Source organism: Mastigoproctus giganteus, chromosome 7 (assembly GCF_048544385.1).
Source record: "Mastigoproctus giganteus isolate SK-2022 chromosome 7, ASM4854438v1, whole genome shotgun sequence".
NCBI lineage: Eukaryota > Metazoa > Arthropoda > Arachnida > Uropygi > Thelyphonidae > Mastigoproctus > Mastigoproctus giganteus.
In genome coordinates this window covers 78,813,088-78,829,960 of record NC_143581.1, presented here as the reverse complement: position 1 = coordinate 78,829,960, position 16,873 = coordinate 78,813,088, and the positions used below count along the sequence as shown (strand labels likewise).

General features: G+C 36.3%; 1 protein-coding gene across 3 annotated transcripts in view; it reads left to right on the top strand.

Moving 5' to 3' along the window:
* The window catches only part of LOC150083015 (uncharacterized), a 487,383-nt gene that overhangs the window by 300,851 nt on the left and 169,659 nt on the right, over positions 1-16,873 (top strand). The gene's annotated exons all lie outside the window — the stretch shown is intronic.

Here is a 16,873-nt window from a genome sequence, read left to right as displayed (position 1 = left end):
TAACCATCAGCTTTTTTTTTTTTTTTTTGCATCTAGCTGCTTCATAACCTCATAATTTATTAGATTTTGACAAGTAAGGTCTTCACAAAACCATGCTGAGGCCCATTTAGGATGCTATTCTCAAGATGACCCTATATGGCATTTTTTACTATAGACTCCCATAATCTTACCTACTACAGAAGTCAGACTCTCTGGTCTGTAATTGCTTATCACTTCTTTATGGACTGAGGAGACCTTGGTACTAGTCCAGTCCATAGAAATAATTTTCGGATTTTATGGTGATCTCATTAACAATAATAATGGTTGGATTCACTCACCTGCTGTCTTTTTCAGTATAACAATATACACCAGGGACGGTCAACTTATAGTACATGTACAACAGTAAGTCTCTGAGTTATGTAATTTCGGACTTGCCTAAAATTTTTTTCACCCAAATTTTTTTTTTTTTTTTTTTTTTTTAGGATTGTAAAATTGAATTAAAAAAAAAAAAAAAAAAAAGCAATCAATGACAATTTGCACGGCATGCACAAATTGCACAAGTGAGATATGAAGTAACAAGTTTTCGAGCTTAAAAACTAGGAATGAAGAGAAGATTCAGAAAATTTGATTTTTTATATGACTGAAGATTTCAGTGAAGGGGACACACATTTCACCTTAATAATGTAAAAACCCACAGAATTTCAGTTATCGGTATTATCACAAATGCAATAAGATCAAGTTTACTACCCGCTTATTATAGATTGCCCTAACAGAAAAGCCAATAAACTAAAAACTGCAAATTGTTTTTATTGTTTTATGGTATGTTATTTTACTAAAGCACATTTCTGACCTCCAGAAATGTGCTTTAGTAAAATATGAGCTCACATGAGGTGATAGAGTGTTTCCACCTTAACCCTGTGAAGGTCTTTACAGAAAATATCATTATCGTGGTGCTGACTAAGAGACAGTGGCACTAGTAAATCTATCAAGAAAAGGAGAGTGATCGATTTGGATCAGAAAATTAAAATAATAAGGATGTATGAAAATGGTCAAACATTAACAAATATTGTGCAGAATTTTGATTTGTCAGTGTCAACAGTAAACACAATAATAAAGGACAAAGACAGAATACGAGAAGCGGTGTAGGGGATTGGCACCAATGAAGTCAACTGTAATAACCAAGCTATGAAATACAAAGGGTACTAGGAAAGTTTTGCAATACAGCTTTGTTTATTTAATTTTTTCAAAGTAATTTCCTCTACATTCAATACACCTCTCCATCCTCCGAAACCAATCTTTAAACCAGTTCTGCCAAGTTTCACTAGGGAGTAAAGCACACTCGTTGTCCCAAGCCCATAGAAGGTCCTCATCACTGGAAAACCGCCTCCCTTTTAGCTTCATTTTCACATGCGGGAACAGTGCAAAGTCGCAGGGAGCAAGGTCTGGACTGTAGGAAGGGTGCTCGAGAAGTTTCAGTCCTGTCGTGGTCAAATATTCGGTGCAGGCTTTGGCGCGGTGAGCTGCAGCATTATCGTGATGGAGGTACCAGGTGTCCATTCTTGACTTTGGTGGCCGCAGGTTCTTCATAGATCCAATGACTTTAGGCAGGCATTGTTCAGTGTACCACTTAGCTGTGACTGTCTTCTGCGTGTCCAAAACGACACGTTCCACAATTCCACTCGATTTAAAAAATACAGCTATCATTTTCTTCTTTACAGATCGGGATTTTCTGACAATTATGGGTGTGTCGTCATCATCAAAGACCCAAACTTTGTTTTGAGCCTTGGTCGGCAGATCGTAATAGTACAGCCAAGTCTCGTCACCTGTCACGATGTTGTTCACATACCGAGATTGTCCCTTATCAAACTTTTTTAACATCTCCCGGCACCAAGTCGCACATCGTGTCATCTGCTCTTCAGTCAGTTGATGCGGCACCCAGAGAGAACAAAGTTTCTTCACGTGCAAATGATCTTGCAGAATCGAACGAATTGCTGGTGCATTTAGGCCCAAAGTATCCTCTATCTGTTGGTAGGTCACTCGCCTGTTTTCGTCAAGCATTTTCCTCACAGCAGTAACGTTTTCCTCCGTAACTGACGTTCGTGGCCTTCCCGGCCTCTCAGAATCCTCCAGAGTGAAATTTCCCCTTTGGAATTCTCTATACCACCTGAATATCGTTGTACGATGTGGACAGTCATCATCTAGTGCAAGAGTCATTTCTTCTAAGCACTGGTCTATGGTTAAACCACGCACGAAATTATACCGCAAAACTGTCCTTATCTCATTTCGTGACCACGATGCCATCGCAAGCACTTTGCACTCTCACTACTAATGAATAACTGAGCCCATCGACTTGGCGTGGCGGCTACTATGCACGTATGAACATGTCTCAACATGCAGCAACAAGCAGCTTCCTGTGATTCATTGTTGCATCATATTGCAAAACTTTCCTAGTACCCTTTGTACATATCAGTTTTTACTGTAAAATAACATGCTTTTTTTTCTTCCTTTTATGTTTTCTTTTTGTATGTGTCACTCCGGCTACTTCACTGCTGTCCCCAGATAAAGTTTTTATATATATATATATATATAACTAATTAATTGAAAAAAAAAATTTACTTTTCATTCTTCTGAGGATATGTGGTTTATGTAATTTTGGTGATGTATGTAATTTGGCATATGTGGAATATAGTAGCAATATTTTATTAGTCATTGCCAAATTACGTAAAATTCGACTTACATAAGAAGTCCTGAAACGTATCTCTTACCGTATGTCGGGACTTACTGTATACTCTGTGGCTTGCACAACTCCTGTTAGTGGCAAGCCTTCTGACATGGAAGAAAAAAAGAATCAAACAATGAAACTAAACACATACCAAAAATTGAGCTAAATTTATACAGTAGGGTTTTCCAAAGTAGGTGTAGCTTTGTTAAGAGTTGTATTGTATCCACTGCATGATTAATAATAAAAAAAAAAAAAAAAAAATTGACATTTAGTTCCTCACATGCTGCATACTTGCAGTTTGGTGATCTCTGGACACTTTCCTTCTGTTTGAAAGTTAATAACTGACCTGCCAATTTCAAATAGCCTTGGTTAAGCCTGTGCCTAGTAAAGACGCCTTCCCTTTTGTTTACAGGTGTTTGATCAAAAACGAGGGAAGTTTGCATATCATTGTATTTATCATCAGCTTAAAGATAAGGAACAGTGGTTGGGATGTAGAATTAGTTTTGGCAAGTGCATAGCATGTCAGTATTAAAAAAGTTTGGAAATCACTGACATACAGTTTAAACTTTTATTGCTAGAAACTGACTTAAGGTTTCAGCATAACAAGAACTTTATTTACTGGCTCATATTTATTTAGTACAGATAAGTATGGGTGCTTGTAATCATCTCATGATGCTGATTATGTGAAGACAACTATTCATTAATCTATATTAAATTTATTTTACAAACTTAATCGATTTAATTTTTTATTAGAAATGCTTTGCACAAAATTTTACATAGTTAGCAAAAACATTTGGTGGTATGTGGCATTGATGGGGAGGGGGAGGAGTGATTTTGATAGCTTCTGGATTCATTCCTAGATGGCATTCAACACATTTTTAACATATGCAGCATGCTACATATAAAAGGTTGATTTTCTAATGGTGTCCTATGAGACTTTATGCACTGTTAATCTTGGTAGCTTTTCAGATAGTGATCATTTCTGTTAACATTTCAACACTATTTTATAGAGATTCAACTCAGCTCCACTATTCCCTTCCTCCATAGTACCAGGCTGGTTTTAATAATAAAGATTTTTGCTCAATACCAGTTCAGCTTGGCCACCATTTCAGCTGGATTGTCATATATACTACTTCTTTGATTTTGCAAGGGCCCTCTATTGAACTTACTCTCTGCTTTGTTTGGGTCATATACAAGCATAACTCATTTTCATTGTTCTTAGCAGACACTCTCTCTCTGTGCCAGCAATTTTTTCATGCTCAGATTTTGCAAGTCTTACCTGCCATTTTTTTTTTTTTTTTTTTTTTTACATATTTGCTTGTAGTTATCATATAAAGCAGTTTCACCTGATAACTTAGAGCTTAGGATTACTATTTTTTTTCTTTTCACCTTCGCATCTGGAGAATAAAAATATCTTCAACATAAAGAATATGGAAAACAAATATATTGACCGAAAAAGAGAGTAAGGTTTTGTGGATTTTTTTTTTTTTTTTTAAAGACATATCCAAAAAATCAGGTTGATATAATTTACATGGATTTCCAGGTTTTGAATTCTGGGAACTATCCTCAGAAATAGGAATGATTTGGTAATCCTACTGTAATTATCTAATTGATTTTCCCTTTTGCTCACTTAAATCTTTCAGCTCTCTTATCTATTTTTTTTTCCTTTTTTTTTTCTTTTTTTTTTTCTTTTCAGGATTTATGAACTGGGATGATCTATCTATGGCCTCCAGGATAAATTTAAAGCACTTCTCAAAATGCAGTAGTCCCACAGCATGTAGTTGTAGTAGTAATTGCAGTAATAGAATTAAAACAATAATAGTCCACTATCCCCCCCCCAACACACACCTCCTTTTAATTGCAACTCTGATCTTTTCTTTAACCACAGAAATTTCTTTGCATACTGCCCATTTTATGACATTATGATCACTCCCTGTTATTGTTTCTGAATTGACATAATTTTGACACTGCTTAGATCCTTAGTGAGAACTAGGTCAAGGATATTTGACCCTCTTGTTTATTCACTAACATGTTGAAATATGTAGCACTGATCTAGGTGATTCAAAAAACTACCACTGCTCTCACAATGTGTATTGCTTATGCACAATTTCCAATCTATAAGAGGGAAATCAAAGTTATCCATATTGATGCATTCATTTCATTTTTTTCATGTACTTTGGAATTACTTAGTCTGTAATATGCCCTACTATCATCTTTCTTTTACCACTAGGCATTTCACACCACGCACTCAACATCTGTTTGGCCTTCATTAGCCTCTTCAAACCATGTTGTTCATTTCAAGCAGCTTTTAATGTATGTGTATTTAAATATTGTTCTGTATATTGTGTATGAATCATTAACTGTCTTTAATTTTATTTTCTTTAACTTAAGTTTTGGTCATACTGCCAATATTTTAGTGCACTTTGTTCCTTTGTCACCTTCTACACCTGCACCTGCATTTCCCAATATCCTTGATATACATACATATATATATATATATATATATATATATATATATATTTAAATCATGTTTGCAATAACTGAAGATATTTGAGTTCCTCAGAATGTAGTCATGTCATAGCTACATTAAGATATTTTGTCCCTCGACATTGTGTATTTTTAAGGTGAGATAAAGTTGAATTAGATTAATATATACATTACATTAATTTAATTAATCGAGATTGTTTATATGCTAACCCCTTTTTTTGATTCTGTGGATTTTGACTGTCTGAACTCTATGGAATGTATGTGCAATTGTGTGTTTCTTTGTTTACTTGAGATTGAGATTTGTGTTTGTGGGGATTCTCTCTCTCTGAACTGTATCTAAATGCATTTACTAAATATACTGGCACACCATGCAGATAGCATACTATATCAATTAAGTACTACTTTTATCTCTTGCTGAGAGAAACCAGATTGTTTCCATAAGAAAACAAATGACGAAGGTTTGGCATTATTCAAACAGCATGAAACATCAACGGGTTCATAGCAGCTAATTGCACTTGCACCTCCTTATTCACTGTTGCAGTGAACAAAAGTATTTTGTAAAGTTTAAAGAAATCATCCATGCATTCTTTTGTATAATGCTTACAACACAAAAGTGAAGAATTTCGTGCTAAAATATATTTTGCTGGTATAGCTCAATCAATACGAAATGCAGAGAATATCAGTTTCTAAATTTCCTAACATTTAGAACCATTGCAACCAATATTCAAATAAATTACTATTAAAATGATTGGCACCAGTATTTAAAACTAAGTTATGTTTTATAGGAAACACGTTTAGAAGCATTCTATTTAAATAATAGTTGACATGCCAGATTAAAAAAACAAAAAAAAAATATTCAAATGTTAGCATTAGTTGAGGCATATGATGCAAGAAAGCAAGCTTATACAGCATCAGGCAAAAAAAAAAAAAAACAAAAAAACTTCCCATTTCGCCCATCCGGTCACTCCAAATGTTTGTCTAGTTCAGCCTTAAATTTATTTAAGCTATCAACTTCCACAACAACAGATGGAAGTCTGTTCCAGCAATGAACTGCCTGCTGACTAAAGGCAAACTTCCGCACATCTATTCTACAACTGTCTTTTCTCAATTTGAATCTATGCCTCCTCAGGTTCTTAGTCTGAGCAAGTGGAAGTATCCTGTCAGCATTGAGTCTGCTGACGCTTTTTATACAGATACATTCAATGCCTTATGGATCTGGCCCAGAATCCCGACAGTCGAAAATACTGACATCGCAGAATCCTGACACTATTTACTATATTGTAAAAATATATTAATATAATTCTACATATTTATTAGTTTTTTAGTAAGTAAAAATTTACCGTATTAGATTAATTTTGTATAGAAAGAAAATAAAAATTTTAATGACAAAAACCTCTTTCAATTTGAAGATCATTTTTTCTGTTACAGAAACAAGCAGTTTTAAAATACAAACAGCAAATAAAAACAACTTAATTAATTTTACTATTATATTGCATTTAATTGTTAATTTTTCGAATCGAATTTTGGTATTTGTATAGGGCGTTTGAGCAATAATTATAGGTATAGCATTGAAATGCTAAAGATAAAAAACTTGAAATAAGAATACTTTCAGAATATGAAAATTTAGAGTAATGCATTTTAGCAGCTACATAACATTTGTCATAAATATCATTAGCATAACTAAAACTGTAATTATACAGGTATTTGTTATTAACTGTACTTTCATGAATTTCTTTGACAAGTACATTAGGCACGACCACGGGCGGATATTTTAAAAGGGGTAACAGGAAAAAATATCCCCGAAAAAAAATCCCATTTTTTTTCTTAATATTGTAATACTTAAGATTATTTAAGTATTATTATTATTGAAGTATATTAAGATTATTATACTGTAATACTTAAATGTTTGATTATAATTTGTATGATTTTTAATCTGTGATTTTGATATTATTAAACTGTGATTATTGTCAGTAATGTGGTTTTTGTGAAAATTTTAACGTTTTCAGTGGCCGTTTTGATTAAATGAAAAACATTTTTTTATTGCAAAAACAGTTTCTGAGATATAGGCTTTAACTTTGTTTTTTTTTAAACACAATTAGTATGTTGGGATTTCGGCTGTCGGGATTTTGGACAGCAACTTGCAGAACTTATGCCTTTCTTTGTAAGTGCACCCCTTTGTTCCTCTCACCAACCTTGTTTATTATTAGCATTTAGCATTAGCATTAGTAGAGGCATTTGATGCAAGAAAGCAAGCTTATGCAGCATCAGCCAAAAAAAAAAAAAATAATAAATAATAAAATAAATAAATAAATAAAAAATAACCACTTCCACTTCACCCCTCTGTTTGTGCGAAATACCTCTCCAGCTGAGCCTTAAACTTATTTAGTCTATCAACTTCCACGACAAGAAAGTTGATACCCTTCTCTGTACTCGTTGTTGCCCTTCTCTGTACTCATTCTAGTGACTCTACATCCTTCCTAAAATGAGGCCTCCAGACCTGTTTGCAATACTCAAGGTGTGGCCTGACCATTGCTTATACAAAGGGATAATCACCTCCTTATCTCTGTTAGCAACATTCCTATATATCATTGACAAAACTCCATGATCTGCTCTGGAAGCCCATCTTCACTGCTCAGAGAACTTCATATCTGACTGCACAATTACCCCCAGGTCTCTTTCATTCTCCACCTCCCTGAGTGTAGTACCACACAGTTGGTGCATTTCTCTTGGGTTACTGCTACCTATATGCAGTACTTTGCAATTGTCAATGTTAAACTTCAGTTGCCACTTCTCAGCCTATCTGCCTAACCTTTCTAGATCCTGTTACAGTAGCATACTGTCTTTAGTGTCATTAACAACCCTGCCAACCTTTGTATCATTTGCAAACTCGGATATTAAGCCTGATATATACCTTCATCGATATCATTGATAAATATACAAAATAACAATGGGCCAGCACCGAACCTTGGGGGAGGGGACCCCACTAATAACATTAGTCCATGTAGAGCAGTGCCCATTTATTACCATTCTCTGCCACCTCTCACTCAACCATCCCTTTATGCATTGTAGCAATCCCTTAATGGCATATCTCGCCAATTTGTACAACAGTCTTCCATATGCAACAGTATCAAAAGCTTTCCTGTAATAATCCACATATATGATAGCAAAATTATTTTTTGCATCCAGTTCCTTTGTGTCCACATCATAGTATCCAATCAAATTGGTCAGACAAGACTTCCCCTTAACAAACCATGCTGTGTCTGAACTATTACTGCAGTCTTGTCTAGGTAATCCTGCAATGCTTTTTTAACCAGTGACTTCATTATTTTCTCTGGAACAGAAATTAAACTAACAGGTCTATAATTATTTGTATCACCCATTGAACCCCCTTTGTGAATTGGGGATACATTTATCCATCTCCACTCCACGGGGACCTCCCCTAAATCTAAGGATGCTCTCATAATTATGGCTAAGGGCAGTGGTCTCCAAACTTTTTCGGGCATGCACCCTTATTTTACTTAAAAGGACTAGTGTGCACCCCGGAATAAAAAATTAAATATTTAAATTTAATATATATTTTTTTATTTATAAATCATTTACATAGAAGGCATTGTATCTAAAATCACATATAATTTTAAAAGATCGCAAATAAAAAAAATACAAAAGAAAATTAAACTGAAAGTTCAAGCACAAAATGATATGAAATCGTTAATGTAATATGTGTAGTTAATGTAATACTATTTGTTTTATTTATAAATAATTTACATGGTATGTATTATATCTAGAATCACATATATAAAATTCACATACGATTTGAAAATATCACAATCTAATTCGATGCAAAAGTACAAAACAAAATTTAAATTAAAGTACAAAGTGGTATAAATTAAATCAACGGCATTTTTTAGTGTGAACAATGTGCTTGAATATTTTTCATTATTGCAGTGTATCCTGGTTTCATATTTTGGGACACAGCTACCTGAAGATCTGTTTCCAAGTTAAGCTTATTTCTAACATGGTTTTAATAATAGTCATTGCAGAGAAAGTCAACTCGTAAGTACGTTGATCCAAATGGAAGGATCACATTGTTCGCTCTGCTTACGAAATCACCCCATGGATCATCTCATGCACTCCTAGTGGTGCGCGCACATCACTTTGGAGACCACTGGCTAAGTGTTTGAAACTTCCCTCGCTACCTCCTTCAATATAACTGGATAGATAACATCCACCCAAGGTGCCTTTTTTATATTTAACTTCAACAATTTCTCCTCCACTTTGCTCTCAGTTATTACAAAATCACTTAGCTCCCTGTTAGAGTTTGATACACTTCTGGCATTCCCCTCTTTGAATAACTCCTCATGTGTGAATGTAGATGCAAAATATTCATTCAGTTTATCAGCTACTTGAGCAGAATCATCAATAGTCGAACCGTCCATGTTAAGTGGAACAATCTGATTCATCCCATTCCTTCTAGAGTTTACATAAGTAAAGAACTCTTTGCATCCTTTGCCAAAGATCTTTCATAATCTGCCTTTTCCCTGCCTAACCTCCTTTGTGACCTGATCACAGACTAGCTTATATCTGCCATAGGCTTCTGTGTTGCCTGATAATTTATATGTATCCCATGCATTTTTCTTCTCTGCCACAACCCTCCTTAATCATCTGACATCCATTTAGGCCTGAACCCTGTACAGTATTTCTTAGCTGGTATGAAAAGACTAGTAGCCTCCAAGATAAGGTCCCTGAAGGCTTCCCATTTGGAATTCACTGTTGGTAACAAATCATTTGATCCCACTGTATAGAATTTAAAAACTGTCTGAGACCACTGTAGTCACATTTATGAAAGCAAAAACCCTTCTCTTTACTCTTGATGTTAGTTACATCTTTAAGTAAATCCCATATCAGTACGCTGTGATCACTGTCACCTAGTGGTTCCTTTATCTGCAAATTCTTAATGCATGAATAATCACTACTGATAATCAGATCAAGAGTATTACTCTCTCTCTCTGGTTGCCCCTCGAACATGTTGCTGTAGAAAACAATCCTCTAATAAATCCACAAAAGTCTTGCTAGCGTACATGTGACCCACCCACAAGTTCCAATCAATATCTGGAAAGTTAAAATCCCCCATTACAAGACATTCTGATTTACTGGCCCACTCTATATCTCTGCACAACTGTTCGTTGTACTCATCAGAGGCATTAGGCCTATAACACACTCCTACTCTCATTTTACCTTTCCCAGTGTTTGTGTCATACCAAACAGACTTAACATTGCATTGTCCACCCTTGTCAATTGGATGCACTTACTTAGATTTTATGTTTCTTAACTAACAGCATGACCCCTCCTCCCTTCCTACCCTGTCTATCCTTTCTGTACACATTGTACTCCCCAAATTCCAATTCTGCATTGCTTATATGTGTGCAGATATTCCAACAATATCTGCCTTTGATGCATTGGTCAGCACTTCAAATTCATTTACTATACTTCTAGCATTGGTGTACATGTAAGTATACATGTACCTGTTGTTACTCTTATTTACTCTAACACAGCCCATGAAATTTGTTCCATGATGGCTCTCAGCAGCTTTCTCTCTAGGCTGCTTCTCATTACAATAGAAGCAGTGCAAGAATCACTTTTGCCTCTACCTACGGCCACTGTTAATCTTTTAGTCTGTGAATTCCTCCTACCCCCAAGCTAGCAGTTTTCCGACCCACCTAACACTGCCTCGAAAGCATCAGCAAATATTCTTGTATCCTTTTTTTTTAATTTAAGTTTATCCCATTCCTGTAGAAGCAGTCTCTTCTGTTAGCAAGCATAGAAAACACTGAAAAAATTACCCCATGAGCCTTGCACAAAAACTCTCCAGGGCCGAATTGATTGAGAAGGCTCTCATCATATACTAAATCTGCAGATCTCTTACTCTTAAGGTCATTAGTGCCAATGTGTAAAACAATATCACCTTTTGTGCCCTTAAAAGATATCTGCCCTATATCATCAACATAAATTTTTTTTGTTTAATGTTTTCCGCTTTATTTTGACTTTGTTTATTGGCAATTCATAGTGCATTGTTGACTTTATCGATATTTTTACTAATTTAGATTAGAAGGCAAGGAATTGTGTCAATTCGTTGCCTTCTTAATCTACAGCTGCTCTTATTTTATTGTTTTAAATTATCCCTACCAGTTTACTGGATTATTTTGAATTAGTGCCAAGATTTTGGGCTTGAAGTTTCACTGAAACTAGCTGACTCAGTCCTGCTTGTCAAGGCACTAATATCTTCCTTGTATCATCAGTAGAATTCAAACCTGAACCTTTCAAATAAGTTAGCAATTGAAATAGTTATTGTACTTCCATGGAGACTTATGGGTATGAAGTGTAAACAGAAAATATTATCAATGGGAGTTTATCAATAATATTTAGGAAATATCAGTGTGACCTTAATGATGACTGGGAAATCAGAATCAGCTTATTGCTGGCCTTGTCATTGGCTGGCAAAACATGGAGCTTAAAAACAGCAAGTTGATGAAATAAGTTCTTATAGCATTCATAAAGTCTCTATGGTATGCTGAAGTTAAATATCTCAGTAATGAATGAGTATAGATGCTTGAAATTTTCTATACTGGAGACATCCTTATGGATAATCATAGCTGAAGATTTGTCAACTTTCAGCATTACTGTTGTCCAACTTTACATAATGGCATATAATGTTCCTTTCGCATAGTGGAACCCAGTCATATATGCTTCATATGATTTTGTTCAACCTTATGAAAGGCAGTCATGCAATGGCATTATGCAATCACGAGCTCAGTGTGGGTCCCTTCATTATGTAGGATGCATGGAGTAATGGAGTTCACTTTTACATTTCATATCCACAAGTTTCCATGGCAGTACAGTCATTGTCAATTGCTAACCTATTAGCAAGGTTCAATTTGGAATCCCTTTGATTATATGAAGAAGTTATTAATCCATACTGTAAGGCTCTTACTTCATAATACTTTCTGGAATTGTCTCAACAAATTGTACAGGGGCCACCACTATATATAGGTGATTTTGGTTCACTCCAAAGCAAATGGATTTCTTCTGTTTCCTGATCAGGCAAGCTAGAGTGAAAGGCATGGGGAGTGGGATGGCATTAAGAGGCAGCATGTAGTACCATTTGGCTGCGATACTGAATTTTTTCTCTGATACTGTCTTCTCTTTGAACAACAGAAATAGTTGAATACATGACATTTAGAACAGAAAGCTTCAGGTTATGAAAATTGTATATAACTATGATGCTTATACACTAACTGCATGATAGTTATGTACAGTTTTCATAACTTGGGACTTCCTGCTCTAAATTGGCAGGTTTTGAAGTTTCTTATGACTCTTGGAATCTCTGATATTATGTTTGTGAGATGTCATGTACTTTATCTGCTCACCCATCCAATGAAGAAATAGTTATTTTGAAATTGTACTGCCTGGATGATGACACTTCACTCAAAAAATAAGTGACATTATACTTCTCCCAGAAGAAGCGCTGCTTATTTCAAGTTTTATTGCAGCACAATATTTATTGCAAAGTAATTCACAATATGATATACACTGTGCTACCACTTTATTAGATACACCTACCTAGTAGCATGTTGAGCCTCCTTTAGCCTTCAAAACGGCCTGAATTCATCTAGGCATGGATTGAACAAGATGCTGAAAACGTGTGGGAATGGAGTACCATGCAGACATGAGTGTATCACACAGTTCCTTGAGATTCGACGGAGGTGTAGGCCTGCAGCGAATGCCTTTTCCAGCTCATCCCAAAGATGTCAATAGAATTGAGATCCATGGATCGAGCGGGCCACTGCAGCAAAGAAAAGTCATTGTCATGTTCCTGGAACCATTCCATAGTGATTCAGGCTTTGTGCACCGGTGCATTATCGTGCTGGAAGTAACCATCTGACTGAGGATAAACTGTCAACATGAATGGATGCACTTGATCAGCAATGACGTTTAGGTACGATGTGGCATTCAGACGTGAATCTATGGGTATCAATGGACCCAACATGTGCCAAGAAAATATTCCCCACACCATAACACTGCCCCACCACCTTGCACAGTAGTTGTCATACATGAGGGGTCCATGAATTCATGTTGTTTTCACCAAATTCTGAGCCTTCCATCAACATGATGTACCAGGAACTTCGACTCGTCAGACCAAGCAACTGTTTTCCAATGCTCAATAGTCCAGTGCTGGTGTTGCTGTTGCTGTGCCCACAGTGGACATGCTCTCTTGTTCTTCATTGATAACAAAGGTATACGATGTGGCCATCGGCTGTTGTAGCCCATTCGCAACAAAGTGTGACTAGTGGTCCGTTGTGATATTTTGTTCTTTGCACCAAGGTTGTATTCTGACATGATGTGCGACATTGTGGCCCATCTGTTTGCTTGCACAGTTCTAGTCATCCTCCTCTGACCCCTCTCTCTCTCTCTCTCTCTCTCTCTCTCTCATCAACAAGCGATTTTCTTCCACAGGAGTGCCATTGAGAGGACGTTTTCTGTTTGTTGTACCATTCTTGATACAACCTTGAAACTGTGGTGCGTGAAAAGTTCAGGAGGACTGCTGTTTCAGAGATGCTTTGTCCAACACGTCTTGCACCTACTACCATGCCATGTTCGAAGTCCGTTAGATCACTCCTTTTCCCCATTCTTGCTATGGTTTGTATGCTTAACTGATACTAGAAAGGTTGTTCTGCTACATTTATATCAACAACTGTGGTCATGTGACTTGCAATGTTGTGGGGCAAACCTTTTGTGTGCACAGCAGGGGGTGTACGTACCTAATAAAGTGGCAGCACTGTGTTAATATAATAGTGTCCTTTCACAACATTTGGCTTTGTTTCAAATTGTTATAGCTGTGAGCAGTGCACTAACTGCATCATCATTATGTTACTGCATCAAACAGTTGAAGAATAAATTTAACAGTGAAGCAACACTCCACAGCCACTTTACCTTCATATGGTAAGATCTTGACATTTTTGTGGACTTTTCCCCCACCCTGAGTGAAGCAGCGTTTAATCTTGTTTAAGAGTAACATTGTCTCATCTGTTTAATCTTATTATTATAATAGTCAAATGATGCAAGGAAGCAGACTCTTTCTGCATCTGCTAAAGATAAAAGGCAATTTGCTATTCTTTGCTCATCACCAAAAAAGTGATGACTATCCAGTTCAACTTTGAACTTAACCAGACGCTGTCTTGGTCACATTGACAGTTAAACTGCATGAGATCCAGCCCTTTGTTACTCCTTAATAGTTTATATTTGTGCCCCCTCCCAACTTTTATTTCCCAAATATACCTCACTTGTTCATTCTGTAGAGAATCCTAGGCTTAAATGAAGTATCTCTTGAATTGAGAGATTGTTTCTGTATCCACCCTCTCCCCTTCAGAGTTTATTCTAGTAGCCTGAACCCAGCCTGTTCAATCTGTTGTTTTTTTAACAAATGATCACCAAATGAATTTAAAACATTAGAATATTAGAATTGTTACAAATTCCATTATGCAAACTATAACAGACATCTCTGCATTGCCTATCAGTACACCCCATTCTGAATTCCTGCTGTATGCCACTTTAACAAATGGAGTAAAAGCCTTATGACATTATCTGCATGATGATGTGTTCACAATGTCAAAATTATCATATGACAAACAATAAATAAAAACTATTTGGGTCATTTGGCTGTATGCAAGTCCATTTTTCACACAGATTAAAGCAATGTGTGTGAAAGAGACATGAAACTTGCTATCAGCTGCATGTCCTTTCCATGTCAGCCAGACAGTGATAGTACTAAAGGTTTCTCCTGTGCGAGGTGGATACTAGAAGTGGGAGAGGGAATATTGGCAGCATTAAAATAACATACAACAAATAGGTCTCTCTCTCTCTCTCTCTCTCTCTCTCTCTCTCTCTCTCTCTCTCTCTCTCTCTCTCTCTCTAGAAAGGTATGATATTTCACTTAATGGTTTCTAGATGCTGACGGACTCACACTCATTTTGTACACTACGTTTAATTCTGTGAGTTTGTGGAAACATGCCACTGACTCCATCTCCAACTGATGTGGAATGATGAAGCATGATTCACTCATTAGGGAATATTCAACCATTACATCAGTCACATACAATCAGATGATAAACTTCACTGCATACAGGAATGATTTATTAAATACATTTGGGTATTGACATATGAGCTTGAGCTTTCATCAAATCCACTTGATCTATATCTGATTTCAGACTGAATACAGACAAAAATGCATACTGCAACTATGAGCATTATGCATTTTTGAGCACAGCTCTTCAGGAGCTGCTGGGTAATGATCCTCTGTTTGGATCACTGTGTGCTGTTAGCATGATGGAATGTTAGTACCTTTTAGGGTACAGCATAGCAGTATTGAAATTTGCATTTCTCATTGGTAAATTTTGTAACAATAATTCTGTATCATAGTCATTACAATCTCCTGACCCTGAACACATTAGTAGAGGCATACAATGCAAGAAAGCAAGCTTATGCATCATCAGACAAAAAAAACTTCCCATTTCACCCCTCCATTCGTTCCAAATCCCCCGCTCAGCCTTAAATTTATTTAGGCTATCAACTTCCGCTTCAACAAAAGATGGAAGTCTGTTCCATCAATCAACTACTTGCTGGCTAAAGGCAAATTTCTGCACATCTATTCTACAACTGTCTTTCCTCAGTTTGAATCTATGCCCACTTAGGTTCTTAATCTGAGCAAGAGGAAGAATCCCATCAGCATTCAGCTTGCTCAACCCATTCAAGGCCTTATACACCTCAATCAGATCACATATGCGCCTACTCTCCAGGTGCTGCAATTTGCAGAACTTAAACCTTTTTTGGTAAGAGCACCCTTTGTTCCCCTCACCAATCTTGTTGCCCTTCTTTGTACTTGTTCTAGCAACTGTACATCCTTCTTAAAATGAGGCCTCCAGACCTGTACACAGTACTCAAGGTGTGGCCTGACCATTGCCTTGTACAACGGGATAATCACCTCTCCGTATCATAAATTCCTACATATCATTGACAAGATTCCATGACCTGCCCTGGCAGCCTGTCTGGACTGCTCAGCAAACTTCATATCTGATTGCACAGTTACCCTCAGGGCTTCCACTTCCTCGAGTGTAGTACCACACAATTGGTACATTTCTCTTGGGTTATTGCTACTCATATGTAGTACTTTGCATTTATCAACGTTAAACTTCAGTTACCACTTCTCAGCCCATTTTCCCAACTTATCTAGATCTAGGTGGAGTAGCATACTATCTTTAACGATCGGACCTCTTTCTTTGAGAGCATCTAAAGGAATTAATATACCACATGCCATTTAATAGTATAGAGATCCTGGTGGACAGGATATATGCTGTCATCATTACAGGATGCTTTATATGTTACAATATATTCAAGAAAATATATCTGAAAATGCTGAGACTTGCTGTTCAATGCAAGTGGCCATTTGGAACATTTTCTCCTGGAAGTGAGCAACAGTATCATCTATCACACTTTTTTTTTTTTTTTTGGTGGGGGGTTATATTTGTGTCACATCATAGTTTCAGTAGAGTTCGTTAAAAATATATCCACTTAGTGTACACCTGTATAATATCTGTAAACAATTATTTGATTAACTTTTTTTTTTAAATTTAA